This window comes from Phyllostomus hastatus, unplaced genomic scaffold (assembly GCF_019186645.2).
Source record: "Phyllostomus hastatus isolate PE091 unplaced genomic scaffold, TTU_PhHast_1.1 phas_contig_34, whole genome shotgun sequence".
NCBI lineage: Eukaryota > Metazoa > Chordata > Mammalia > Chiroptera > Phyllostomidae > Phyllostomus > Phyllostomus hastatus.
In genome coordinates this window covers 28,910,478-28,925,402 of record NW_025333857.1, presented here as the reverse complement: position 1 = coordinate 28,925,402, position 14,925 = coordinate 28,910,478, and the positions used below count along the sequence as shown (strand labels likewise).

The following is a 14,925-nucleotide window of genomic DNA, read 5'->3' as shown; positions in this document are numbered from 1 at the left end:
GAGCTTGTGATGACATTTTTTCAAAAAATCTGTTTTATGACTTTGGTGGCTTGCTAGACTGCTGTTTTTGTTTGCACTTCTCCTGCCTGTTTCAGAATTGTAGCTTGTAATGAAAACCCGTGAGGTGCATAATGTTCATGCTTTCTGAGATATCAGATAAACTTTGAACCAAGATAAATTATAAATGCTTTTTGGTTTAATTTGGTGCTAATATATATTTTATTGAAAACCCCCCCAAATATTATTACATTTCTGACTAAAATGTACTCCAAATTATGCAAAATTCATTTAAAAAATGACTGGGTACACTCTTCTAGCCTAAACAAGGTGGGGAGATGGGGCTTGGTGTTTGGCTTCTCCGTAAATTAAGACTGCAGCTCTCTGCAGCGGCAGAGAGTCTTGAGAAATAGTGTGGACATCACTGTGAAGAGGCATAAGGAAGTTTAGCCAGCAGGCTTTAACCCCTTCTCTACAGGCCAGCTCTGACTTTAATGCTGCAGCCTTAAATTTCTTCAGGAGAAATCTCTTTTATATTTAAAGTCTCAGAGAAAAAATTTGCTGAATGTCTGCGGGTGTTCTTTGGCTAGTGATGCTGCTTCATCAGTAGGATTTGACAGAAGTAAATTTTGATGAATTGCTTCATTAGCTGGATAGCCAAGTAAGTAACATGTGGCTTAACGACCCATTTTCTAACAGAAAATACCAAAGAAATAGCAAAAATCTTTAACTATATAAGAATCATGTGTTTCTACCTGTCATAGTTTATCCCTTGTTCCATTTGCAAATGAATAGCCCTTAAAATACATCAGTCCAGGTTATTCCATTTTGATTTGCTGAGTAACTTTCCCCAGATCTCTCCTACAGCTGCAGCAGTCTGTTGCCCCTGGAGTCAAGTGACCCACATTCAATTCCCATTCAAAAAAAAAAAAAGCAGGGCCTGCTTAGGAAATCACCCTGCTTGATGGCTACATGCTGGTAGTGTTGTAATGTCAGAATGAAGTGACCCTTCTTCCCATTGAGTCACCTTCCCCAAAGAAGGGAAGATTCCCCTTACACAGGGATCTCCCTTTCCCTTAAAAGGATTATTTCACTTCATAGAAAGATAATGGGACATTTCAGTAAGACTCATCTCTGGCAAGGCAGAGAAGTAGTTTATCATCATCTAAAGACTCTCAACCCGAAGCAGCTTTAAAAAACTTTTCTTTGCTGGGAAGCCATAGACTGTTTATTGTATTATTTTAAACAATGGAAAAGTAAGGCCGAGTGCATTTTGACTTTTGTTTCTCTTACCTTTGTTTAATAACCACCACTTGAACAGCTCCACATGCTGATACAAATGGCTGCTTAATTTTTTAAAGTATTTAATTGACACAAAGTTATTTAAAACCCAATCATTTATAAGTTTGTTTTTTTTTGCAAGAGGAAAGAACTTGGAATCAGATGGATCTGGGGTTTTTTGGCATAAAAACTATATTGAGATCTTCATTTTCCACCATGTCCCCTCCAGTGAAAGTATAACTGTCATTTATTAAGTATATAATTTGGGGTAAGTTACTTAACCTCTGTTAAGGCTTCAATTTCCTCATTTGCAATATTGGCATAATAGTGCCACCTCCATTAGGGTTTATATAGAATGACATAATAAATGCTGTGTAAATAGTGGCTAATATTACTGTCTACGTGCTTGATGTTGTAGAGACACTGCGAGATTGAAAGAGATGAATAGCAGAAGGTTTCGTCTCTGAAGGGCCTTATGATCTATTTGAGATAATACAGAAAATCCATACTGACTTCAAGTGTGGTAGGTTTTCAGAAGAAAGAGCCATGATATTATAGAAAGTCAAGACTTGAAGGGGAAGGGTGAGGAGACTTACAGGAAGGCCCTCAGCCTGGCTGTGAGTTGGAATCCCCAGAACCTTTAGAAACACCTGTGGACAGGCCCACCATAGAATGATTAATCAAAATCCCAAGGGATGGGCCCAAGCGTCAATATTTTAAAGTTTCCTATGACTTTAACATGCAGTCTCTCTAAAGACTGACATAGTAGGAGTGTTCCAAACAGGAGGGAGAACATGAAGAAAGAGAAGCTTCTTTTGTTGTCTTAGTTGCCCCGAGTTTCAGAAAGCATGGTAAGCAGGGACCACTTGCTGACCGTATGGGTATATCCTTATACAAAAATAGTGGCTTCTGTGAGAAATCTGATATATCAAGTGAGAGGAAGGATGTGTTTGATATTTTCTGTTTGATCAGGTTTTTGTTTTTAAACTCGAATTGCAAATGTTAGTTGTGATGATAGTATGTACAAATGTTTTCAAAGTAAATACAATATTTTTAAGTTTTGCATTTTTGAATATGAAGAGGAACAACCCTTTGGAGTTTGTTTTTTTTTGACATGATGATAGAATTGTCCTAGAGCTATTTGATACTCCTATCAGAGTACCTTGTGTCCCATGCCAGACAGAGTGCTCTTGAGTGTAGCATCACTCACTGGTCTTGGCATTCTCCATTGCCATGGCCATGTGAATAGGGTGGCCAGACACCCTCTGATGTCAACTACCTACATAGGCAAACATCTCTATATTTGATCTCCTCATCAAAACGAAATGGTAAAATACTAAAACTATGTTTTGATCATTCAAAGTAGAAAGGGGAGTGAAATACACAAGGAAAAAAGGGCTGAGACCTATGCCCTAAGGTATAAAGGAGAATTTGAGACATTGTGCATAGAGTAATGATCTTAACCTACATTTTTATAGAGGAAAAATTCTATTTTTAATAAATGAGAATGGAAAAGTTTTAAAGTGAAATGGAATGAATCAGCTGGACCATCATGGCCCTGGCTGAAGAAAAAGATGTAAAAAGCCACATCCTGGGTATATACTGAACACCATGGTTACTGACATGTTTGTGTACTATGCTATTTATATTAAAGGAAAGCCTCATATCTTAGAAAGCATTCATTGTTGTTTTGTGTTTAAGCTTCTGAACAATAACGCTACCATTTTCTTCTACTGCTAAAGGTGATCTAAACTGTAGATCACTTGATGAATACGGTCCTCATTAATTTTCCTAGTGCTATTGTTCTTGTGTGTTTTGTCTTTCAAGGATTGGGCTGTTCTTAGGTTTCATTGATTTCACTGGAGGGGACATGGTGGAAAATGAATGTCTCAATATAGGTTTTATGCAAATTCACAATGGAAGATAAATGAAACAGCAGTACCCTGCATGCAGAGTAGGAGTTTCATAACTGTCATTGTGTAAAGCAGGGGAATCAAATCCTGGTGAAAATAGACAGAGGCCTATGATGGCATGTCATCAACTCCCACTCTGTAGATGATCGCCTTTGGTGGAAACAGGGAAGTATTGTTTATTCTAAGCCATGTAGTGCTTTGAAATTACTGAAGCCAGAAGAACCTATCTTCAGATCTATTTAATTAAATATAGTAGAGAGCTGAAAGGATTGTCTTAAATATTCATTCATTCATTCATTCAAGAAATACATATGTTGGCAGGATTTGCCCTAGGAGCTAGGGATACAGTAGTGAATATAGCAAAGGGTCTAACCTTGTGGAACTTACATTCTAGAATCAGAGACATGGGCAAAAAAAGTGTATCAAGGGGTTTTTAAGTATTTAAAGAATGAAACAGAAAAAGGGAATAGAGAGTGACACAGAAAAGGGGCTATTTGGGAGATTTGTGAAGGCCTCTGCTGGAAAGGAGATGCTTGGGAAGAATTCTGAATGAATTTGACACGTGTCTGAAGGAAGAGTTTCCAGTCAGAAGAATCAGCAAAAGCAAAGTCCCCAAGGCAAGAGTATGTGGCGTGCTCCAGAAACAGCAAGGAAGCAGAGTGTGAGCTGAGCAGAGTGGGCAGTAGGAGAGATCATTAAGAAACAGGGCTGGGTCATTGGCCTCAGAGGCCACAGAAGAACTTTGGTTCTCCCGTTGGTTAAGATGAAGTCTCTGGAAGCATTGAGCACCAGCCACACACGATTGGAATTTTTGTGAAGATTGCTTATAGGATTCTTTACATAAGAATTGCTCTGGCTGTTACATGGAGAATAGACTGGGCAGGGTAAAGCTGTCACAATAACTCAGAAAGTAATTGTGGAGCTTTGGAATAGGATGTGGCAGTAGAGAAGGTTAAGAAGTGGTTGGATCCTGGATATATCTCAGAAGTAAAGTGCATAAGGATTTTCTGATGGATAATACATAAGGTGTAAGAGAAAGAGAGAAATCAACATTGACATGAAAGCTTTTACCCTGGATAGCTTGTGGAATGGAATTACCACTTGCTGAGATATGGAGACTGGGAAGACATGGGAAGAGCAGATTGGCAGGGAAATTAAGAGTTTATTTTGAATTTGTTATGTTTGATAGCTCTATTAGATCAACAAGTGGTGATATTGAGATATAATGGGAAAAGTCAACCTGGATTTCAAGGCAAAGGTTGAAGCTGCAGATATAAATTTGTAATCTAAAAACCAAAAAAAGGCATTTAAAGCCACAGAAATGGATGAGATCATCTGGGAGTGAATGCAGATTGAGAAGATGTTTTACAACTGAGCACTTAGGCACTACATAGCTAGAGGAGAACCTAGAAATAGTGTTGTCTCAAAGGTAGTGACCAACCATCTCAGTTTGCTTGGGGCTGAGGGGCTTTCTGGTACATGGACTTTCAGAAGCTGGGACATATCAGGGCAATTCGTGGCCCTCCATCTGTATAAAGTGTTTCAAGAAGGGGGGAGTGATTAACTGTATCTAGTACTGTAGATATACCAGGACTGAGCAATGACCATTGCATCTGGCAACATGGAGGTCTGAGGTAACTTTGATAAGACTCATGAACAGCCAGGTAGAGTTGAGAACCACCCTCTGTGGCAGTAAACATTCATGAGGGTATGAAGGCAGGGCATCTGAAGACATCATGCCTCTTTCCAGCCCCACACAGAGCACCATAAAGCCTCCCCAATGCTGTATAACAAGGGACCTGAGTCCTTTGTGATTACTATTGTGATTTGGGTCAAGTCATTTAACCTCTCTTTTTCAATTTTCTAATTTGTGAATTATTGTCCAGAATTGTTATTTTAATCTGCTATCAGTGTGCCATCTGCATACTATACTCTGCTAGGAACTACATGAATTTTAAACAGATATGGTTTTGGTGCTGTAGGAATTTGTCTTAGCCCCTTCTTTTTTAAAAAAAATATTGTATTGTTTATGCTATTACAGTTATTCTAGTTTTTCCCCCTTTCCCCGCTCCATTCAGCCTACTCCCAACTCCCACAGTCAATCCCCACACTGTGTTCATGTCCTTGGATCATTCATATGTGTTCTTTGACTAGTCCCTTCATTCAACCAGTTCCCACCTCCCCCAACCCTTCTTACAGCTATCAGTCTGTTCCATGTTTCTATGCCTCTGGTTCTATTTTGCTTGTTAGTTTATTTTGTTTGTAAGTAAAATCACTTACTTATAAGTGAGATCATATGGTGTTTGTCTTTCACTGACTGGCTTATTTTACTTAGCATAATGGTCTCCAGTGCCATCCATGCTGTCACAAAAGGTAAGGATTCCCTCCCGTTTACTACTGCATAGTAGTATTCCATTGTGTAAATATACCACAGCTTTTTTTATCTGCTCATCTACAGATGAGCACTTGGACTTTTTCCAAATCTTGGCTGTTGTAAATATCACTGCTATGAACACAGGGGTGCATATATTCTTTTTAATTGGTGTTTTGGTATTCTTAGGACATATTCCCAGAAGTGGAATTGCTGGGTCAAAAGGCAGTTCCATTTTTAGTATTTTGAGGAAACTGCATTCTGTTTTCCACAGTGGCTGCACCAGTCTGCATTCCCACCAACAGTGCACTAGGATTTCCTTTTCTCCACTTCCTTGCCAGCTCTTGTTGTTTGTTGATTTATTAATGATAGCCAATTTTGGCCTTGTGGTTTTAATTTGCATCTCTTTGATGGCTAGTGATGTTGAGAATTTTTTCATATGTTGATGGGCCATATGTATGTCCTCCTTGAAGAAATATCTAGGTCCTTTGCCCATTTTTTAATTGGATTGTTTTTCTTCTTGGTATATAAGTTCTTTATATACAGGGTCTGGCAGAAGTAACGCCTGCTTGAGTGTGGTTGGTAGGTAGTAACAAGGGCATAATAACTATAGTTTTAATTTGAACATTTTACCTAAAATGTCATATGGTGTGCTTGAGTGTGGTAGTGTTATGTTACAGAATTACATGCTTATGATTTTGTAATAAAAGATTTTGTAATAAAAAAGGGGTATTGTTTGTGCTGGACCCTGTATTTTGGGAGATTAAACCTTTGGTGTATCATTGGCAAGTATGTTTTCCCATACAATGGGTTTTCTTTTCATTTTGATGATGGTTTCTTTAATTGTGCAGGAGCTTTTTAATTTGATGTAGACCCACTTGTTTATTTTTTTTCTTTTGTTTCCCTTGCCCTAGGAGATATATTGGCAAAAATATTGCTATGTGAGATATCTGAATTTTACTGCCTATGTTTTCTTTTCCTCTAGGATTTTTATGGTATTGCAATTTATATTTAAGCCTTTTATCCATTTTGAGACTGTTCTGGTGTAAAGTGTAAGTTGGTGGTCTAGTTTCATTTCTTTGCTTGTACCATTCCAGTTCTCCCAACACCATTTATTGAAGTGACTGTCTTTACTCCATTGTCTGCTCTTGCCTCCTTTGTCAAATATTAATTGACAATAAAGGTGTGGGCATTTTTCTGGGCTCTCTGTTCTGTTCCATTGATCTGTGTGTCTGTTCTTGCCAGACTGTTTTGACTACAGTGGACTTCTGGTATAGTTTGATAACAAGTATTGTGATCCCTCCAACTTTGTTCTTCTTTCTCAAGACTGCTGAAGCTGTTTGGGGTCTTTTTTGGTTCCCTCTAAATTTTTGGAATATTTGCTCTAGGTCTGTAGAATATTCCATTGGCATTTTAATAGGAATTGTGTTGAATCTGAGATGGATTTGGGTAGCATGGACATTTTAATGATGTTAATTTTTCCAATCTGTGAACATGGTATATTCTTTCATTTATTTGTATATTTTTCAATTTATTTCTTTAGCATTCTATAGTTTTCCAAATATAGATCTTTTACCTCCTTGGTTAAATTTATTCCTAGGTACTTTATTTTTTGTTGTTGCAACAGTAAATGGGATTGTTTTCTTAGTTTCTCTTTCTGGTAGTTTATTATTGGTGTATACAGAAATGCCATCAATTTCTGAGTATTGATTTTGTATCATGCTACTTTGCCAAATTCATTTATTAGGTCTAGTAGTTTTTTGGTGGATCCTATGGGGTTTTCTATGTACAATATCATGCCATCTGTGAATAACGACAGTTTTATTTCCTCCTTTCCAATTAGGTGCCTTTTATTCCTTCTTCTTGTCTGATCACTGTGGCTAGGACTTCCAGTACTATGTTTAATATGAGTTGTAAAAGCAGACATCCCTGTCTTGTTGCTGATCTTAAGAGAAATGATTCCAGTTTTTGCCTGTTGAGTATGATGATGGCTCTAGGTTTTTTTAATATATGGCCTTTATTATGTTGAGGTATACTCCCTCATTCCCACTTTGTTGAGTGTTTTTACCATAAATGGGTACTGGATTTTATCAAATGCTTTTTCTGCATCCTTTGATACAATCATGTGATTTTTATCTTTCATTTTGTTTATGTGATGTATCACGTTTACTTGTCTGCAAATATTGTACCAACTTTGTATCCCTGGGATAAATCCCACTTGATTATGTTGTATGATCTTTTTCATGTATTGCTGGATCCAGTTTGCTAATATTTTGTTAAGGACTTTAGCATCTATGTTCATCCGCAATATTGACCTATAGTTTTCTTTCCTTGTTATATTTTCACCTGGTTTTGGAATTAGGATAATGCCGGCCTCATAAAAAGAGCTTGAAAGTTTTCCTTCCTCTTGAATTTTGGGGATAGTTTGAGAATAGGTGATAGTTGTTAGAATAATTGGTAAAATTTACCTGTGAAACCATCTGGCCAAGGACTTTTGCTTGCTGGGAGTTTTTTTGATTACTGCTTCAGTTTCACTGGTTGTTATTGGTCTATTCAGATTTTCTGCTTCTTCCTAATTCAATTTTGAAAGATTATATGTTTCTAGAAATTTATCCACTTCTCCCAGGTTGTCCCATTTCTTGGCATATAGTTGTTTATAGTACTTTCTTAAAACCCTTTGTATTTCTTTGGTGTCAGTTGTTATTTCTCTTTTTTCATCTCTGACTTTATTTATTTGGGTCCCTTCTCTTTTTATCTTGATGAGTCTGGTCAAAGGTTCATCAATTTTGTTTATCTTTTCAAGGAACCAGCTCCTGGATTCATTGATCTTTTGAATTGTTTTTTTAGTATATATGTCATTTATTTCCAATGTGGTCTTCATTATTTCCTTCCTTCCACTCACTCTGGTTCTTTTTTGTTCTTTTTTTAAGTTCTTTTAGGTGTAGAGTTAGACTGTTTACTTGAGATTTTTCTGTTTTCTTGAGGTAGGCCTGTAATGTTATGAACTTCCCTCTTGGGACTGCTTTCTCTATGTGGCATAGGTTTTGGGTTGTTCATTTCCCTTTGTTTCCAGGTACTTTTTGATTTCTTCCTTGATATCACTGATGACTCATTCATCACTTAATAACATGTTATTTAGCCTTGATGTATTTGAATGTTTTTAAAATTTTTTATTGAGTGAGGTTGATTTCTGGTTTCATACCATTGTGATACAAGAAAATACTTGATATGATTTCGATGTTCTTGAATTTGTTAAGACTTATTTTGTTTCCTACTATGCGGTCTATTTCTGAGTATGATCTATGTGCACTTAGGAAGAATGTATATTCTGCTGCTTTGGGATGAAATGTACTGTAAATACCAATTAAATTAATTTGATCTAGTGTGTAGTTTAAGGTCACTGTTTTCTTGTTGATTTTTTGTCTGGAAGATCTATCCATTAGTGACAGTGGAGTATTAAAATCCCCTGCAGTGACTATATTGCTATCAATCTCTTTCTTAAAGTCCACCAATATTTTCCTTATGTGTTTAAGTGCTTCTGCATTGGGTGCATATATGTTTACAAGGGTTATATCCATCCTCCTGTTGGTTTGATTTCTTTGGTTTTATGTAGTGACTTTCTTTGTCTCTTGTTAAGATCTTTGTTTTGAAGTCTGTTTTGTCAGATATAAGTATTGCTATCCCAGCTTTTTTTAATAGCCATTTTCATGGAATTTTGTTCATCCCTTTACTTTCAGCCTGTGTGAATCCTTTGTTCTGGGGTGGGTATCTTGTAGGTAGGATGTATATGGGTCATGTTTTCTTATCCATTCAGCTACCTATGTCTTCTGATTGGAGCACTTAATCCATTTACATTTAAGGTTATTATCAATAGTTACTTATTAATTGCCATTTTTCTTTATACCTATGTTCCTTTCTCTATTTCTTTATCTTCTTAAAGCAGTCATTTTAGCATCTCTTGCAATGCTTATTTTGTGTTAATGAACCCCTTTATCCTTTTTCTGTCTGGAAAGCTCTTTTTTTTTTTTACCTTCAATTTTAAATGATAGCTCTGCCAGATAGAGTAGTCTTGGCTGCAGCTCCTTGCTCTTCATTGCTTGGAATAATTCATGTCAATCCCTTCTGGCTGAAGTGTTGCTGTTGAGAAATGAACTGACAGTCTTATTGGAATTCCCTTGTAGGTAACTAACTCTCTTGCTGCCTTCAAGGTTCTCTCTTTGTCTTTAAACTTTGCCATTTTAATTATGATATGTCTTTATATGGGTCTCTTTGTTTTCATCTTGACTGGGACTCTCTGTGCTTCCTGCAGTTTTGTGACTTTTTCCTTCACCAGGTTAGGGAAGTTTTCTGTCATTATTTCTTCAAACAAGTTTTCTGTCCCTTGCTCACTTTCTTCTCCTTCTGGTATCCCTAGGTACCTGGTATATGTTCCTTTTTCTATTTCTTTATCTTCTTAGAAAAATGGCAATTAATAAGTAACTATTGATAATAACCTTAAATGTAAAGGGATTAAGTGCTCCAATCAGAAGACATAGGTAGCTGGTATACCTATGGATGCACCATAGGTATCCCTATGATGCAGATTTTATTATATTTCATGTTGTCCCAAAGTTCCCTTAAACTATCCTCATTCTTTTTAAGTCTTTTAAAATTTTGTTGCTCTGATTGAGTGTTTTGTTCTTCCTTGTCTTCCAAATGGCTAATTCTACCCTTCATCTAGCCTGTTTTTACTTTCCTTTAGTGTATTCTTCATTTTAGATATTGTATTCTTCATTTCCAACTGGTTCTTATTCATAGTTTCTATGTCCTTTTTCATACTGATGAAGTTCCTACTAAGTTCCTTGTAGTTCTAAGTTCCTTAAACATCCTTATAACCATTACTTTCAACTGTATGTCTGATAAATTGCTTGCCCCAATATTATTTAGATCATTTTCTGGGGATTCCTTCTTTTCTTTAATTTGGGGATTGTTTCTTTGTCTCCCCATTTTAGCTATCTCTTTTTGTTTGTTTCTATGTATTAGATAGATCTTCTTTGACTCCCGGTCTTTGTGGGGTGCCTTTGTGTGGTGGAAGTCCTGTGGGACTCAGTTATGCAGTCTCCTTGATTTCCTGAGATGGAGATTCTAGAAATGTCCCTGGTGTGAGTTGTGTGGGCATTCCTGTTGTATCTGGGTCTTGATTATTGTTGGCCTGTTCACTGGTGGTATCTCCTCCCTGGCTAGGTGACTGAGAGGCTCAGCCCCTACCACATCTTGTGCACTGTTGTACAGGTGCTGACAGAACAAAATAAGACAACACAGAAAACAGAACCAAAGCAAGCAAAAACAAAAACAAAACTCAACAACAATGGCAAAATCAATGACAAAAGAGCAAAACATAATAAAAGTGGAAAGAAATAGAATGGTAAAAGAAGAAAAAGAATACAGATGACCAAAGGAAAGAAAGATGATTATAAAAGGAGAAAAGGAAGAGAAGCAATAAGAGTAAGGAATAAAAAAAAGGAAAACTGCAAAAAAAAAAACAAAGTATAAGAGAGAATTAAAAAATAAAAGGAAAGAAGTAGGAGGAATGGAGTAAGAAGAGTGAAGAGTAAAATAAGAAATGTGAAAGAAAAATAGAGAAAAAAGATAAATAGAAGAAAAAGAAAAAATAATAAAAAGGATATGAAAAAGAAAAAATAACAAAAATAATGAAAAAGATCAAAGTGGAATTCAGCTCAGCAGAGTTTAGTGCTTGCCTGCTGGGTTCTGCCTTTGGATGTTGTGTCCCTCTGATGTTGTCTGAAGCTGGTGTAGGCCAATGTCGGATGCTGCCCACATCTAGCCCTCAGCAGCCTGTTCAAATCTACAAATGATCCACAATTTTGTGGCTATCTCCTCCAGGCTTAGCTGTGCCCATGATGGGCCACACTGCACTGCAAGGCTGGTTTTTATTAATGCAGGGCCCAGGGGTGGGTCAGCAAACATCCCAAGTCACCGCAGGATCCACTTCCACCTGCCTGTGCCTGCCAGCGTGTTGTCAGTCTTAGTTTAGTCACTTACCTATTTCTTAGAGGGCTTCTGGCAGAATTGAGAGAGTGAGACCGCAGGATCTCCTCTGGGAGGTGCCATTCAGACTTCAGGAAGGTGGTGGGTGGGTTCCTCTGTCCTCAGGCCACATGTTTGAATCTGTTCTGGATTATTTCTCTAAACTTGCAGAGCCCCTAGCAGGAGAGCATGACGGGTCCAGAGCCCAGAGTTTGGGTCTGCCAGAAACCGGGTGGTGTTTCTGTGGCTCTTCCATGAGTGTGAATGTAGGAGTTTTCAATTTCAGATAAAACTGAGTCCTACCCCAAGTTAGGAGAACCAGCCTTTGGTGTGCATTGGAGGACAAGGAAAAGCTCAAACTCCCTTAAAGAGCTGTAAATAATTTAAACTTTTAGAGTGTTTAAATTTTTTGTGTGTATTTCTAGTATTCTGTTGACCAGGCCTCTGAGAAAAAGTAGCTAGAAAGAAAGACTGTACAAGTCTACACTAGAAAAGTGTTGAAAAGTGCTTCAGAGCGGTGACTGTGTCCCTTCAGCCTAGTGCAGGACTGCTGTAGAACCCCAGGGAGTATTTATTGAATTAATGAAAGTAGGTGTGTTAGCCCAGGTTCAGACAGAGCAACGGAACCAGTAGGAGACACTTAAGTATGCATATTAAAAAATTGAATACGGGGAACTGGTTTACTCACTGATGGTGACTGGCTAGGTCCCCAGGACAGTCAGGAAGGCAAGATCAAAAGCAAGCTGGAACTCCGGGGCCTGAGCTGAACCTCAGGAGGGCCTCTACCTCCTTTGAAAGGGTATCCAGTTGATTTAGACTACCCAGAATAATCTCCCTTCTGATTAACTTAAAGTCAACTGATTAGCGACTTTAATTACTTTGGAAATATCTCTTCACAGCAGTACTTATATTAATGTTTGATTGTATCAGTAGAAGGTATGTGCTGCAGCCTCCCTTCTGTCCTCCAACTCTAGCAAGAGAAAACTCTTGTAGCCCACCCCATCTGGAAACAGGCTAGGAGGGAAATTCCAGGGAATGTAGTTCAGCCTAGCCAAACTGACACATCACAAAGCTATCACAATAGATAAAGCCTGATTTAGGATAATTTGTATTATTTTTTTTTCATTTTTAGAGGATGTTTTTGTTTTGATTATTTGGGGGGTTTTCTTATTTTAACAAATGATAGACACAGTGTGATAAATCATGGCATAAGGTAACTTTGAAATTACTTTGGATTATACTATTTAAACTAGTCTTGGATCTCCACTGACTAGGATGCCATGCACAGCTCAACAGCAGAACAAAGTAAGTTAATTTTCATATTTGGCTTTTAAATCCCCAAGTGCCAAAGTCCTGTCTTAGGGAGTGACCTTAGAACACCCTCCTACCCCATTCCCAAATTTCAGCCCCCAGTGACATGCAATACCATTGTAACACTCTCTGGTATTTATTTTCTCTCTTTGCTTATCACTGAATGGGCATACTGTGTGTATCTGTATGTATGTGTTGATTGCCTTATGACACATCCTACTCTTGAGATTAAGACTTCAAATCATTTACGGAATAGAAATCTCATTTGGTTCCTGGTTATTATTTCAATTTGCAAGAGGAACAACATGCATGGAGGCTTTGTTAACAGTGTGGGCTCCCCACCCACTCGCCAAGAGCAAGACTAGTTTACATCACATTTAGAAAGAACAGGTTCCACCCTTGTTAGTTTCACTAGAGAAGGGTAGAGGAGACTATTAAATGCCAGTTTGTGGTAGTGCTCAAACCATCCTCAATAATCCTGTCAGTACAGTTTGTGTTACAGTCTGTTCAGTCCTGACACATTCAGACCTCAAGAATATGACTTTATGATCTGGGCACATTGCCACACAATTAGTGTTCAGTGATGATACTGCATTTTTCAGCATAGCTTTCCCCTTCAAAGATAGTGATTTATATGTGAGAATGTAACAGACTTCACCATCTCATGAGTGTTGACTAAAGATCCACGGAAAGATGCATGAGAGTAGTTTCCTGTACTCTCGTGTGCCCCTAATGCCCAACTCAGTGGCTTGTGTTCAGTAGAAGCTCAGCAATTAAGTGTGGAATGAAGAAGTCAGCCACCCTTTCTCCTTGGTTCTTACAGATCATAGGAGCTGCCATTAGCCAGGTTTTTCATTATATGTGGCTTTGAATTTCAGGGACATGACAAGTACAACATTTCGGTAGAGACTGAATTTTTTTTCTCTTTGATGACTTCACACAAATGTCATTTCTCTATAGAAACTTCTGCTTACTAGTTATTAGTGCTAGAGTCACACTGCTTCAAATTGTGCTTCAATATAATTTTTAAGTACATATTTCCAGTGCCTCTGCTTGAATAATTGATATTCTTCATATTAAATTTATATTTATTATTCATTTACTTAGTTATTGTTATTACTTTGAGCAGCCAATCTCATGAGAAGCTCAGAGTGTAAAATTTACTGTAATAAGGTTGGGAGTGCAAAAAATTCAGTTTTCTTCACTTCACAAGTTTCATCTCAGTTCCCAATTCCAAACTGCTGGGTTGTGGTGAGGAGTGAGAAAGTTCACTTTCCCTGTTGAGGTTGGTCTTACGTAGGTCTGCGGCAGATTTTTTGTTGTTGCGTGCATAGATGATGCCTGTTGTTCCCTGTGGCAGAGGTCAACAGTGTCCTTTTGAAAACTCTGTCCCTGCCCTGGCTCTTGCATAGGCTGATCTCTAACTCCCCCTGTCCCTTCTGGTCCCTCTCACTTCATTTTGAAAGGCAGTCTTTAAGGACTGTGGTCCTCTCCTTATCTGACCTCCAAAGCCCCTTCCAGTTAGAAGCAAGGGAAACTTCCTTGGCCTCTGTCACACCGCATGGGAGCCAGGGGGAACTAGGGAGAGAGAGTGCCTTTGCTCTGCCCAACTGAAGTATATCTGTTTCCTTCTCTTTGGCTCCTTTTGTCCCTGCTGACACTGTGTAAGTCCTCCTACCTCAAGAATCTCAGGCAAAAAGGAGGGTGACTGTTTACTCAATCCTCAGCTTTGTTCTCACTCCCCAACATGTCACTCATGTCTCCCCTACCACCAGCTACAGGAGGGACAAGAAAGACACATTTATATTCCCTCATGTTGTTTTCTTTTGTCTCTTGAATAGTACTTTGTTCCTCCTCTCCAGCTTGAAGCTCATACGTCTGTCTAGTCTGGTGCACAGTTTCAGGGCAATAAAAACCGGTTTTATTAGCACTTCCTTTGGATCCATCCCTGTTTCATATCAAGGCAGCACAAGTCAAGAATCTGGGGTGTTTGTTTTGTTGGTCCACAGAGCAGGGGAGCAGAGG

The 14,925-nt window shown here is 38.1% G+C and overlaps 1 protein-coding gene across 2 annotated transcripts in view; it reads left to right on the top strand.

The window, feature by feature from the left end:
• DOCK8 (dedicator of cytokinesis 8) overlaps window positions 1-14,925 on the top strand; it is a 218,685-nt gene that overhangs the window by 45,581 nt on the left and 158,179 nt on the right. The gene's annotated exons all lie outside the window — the stretch shown is intronic.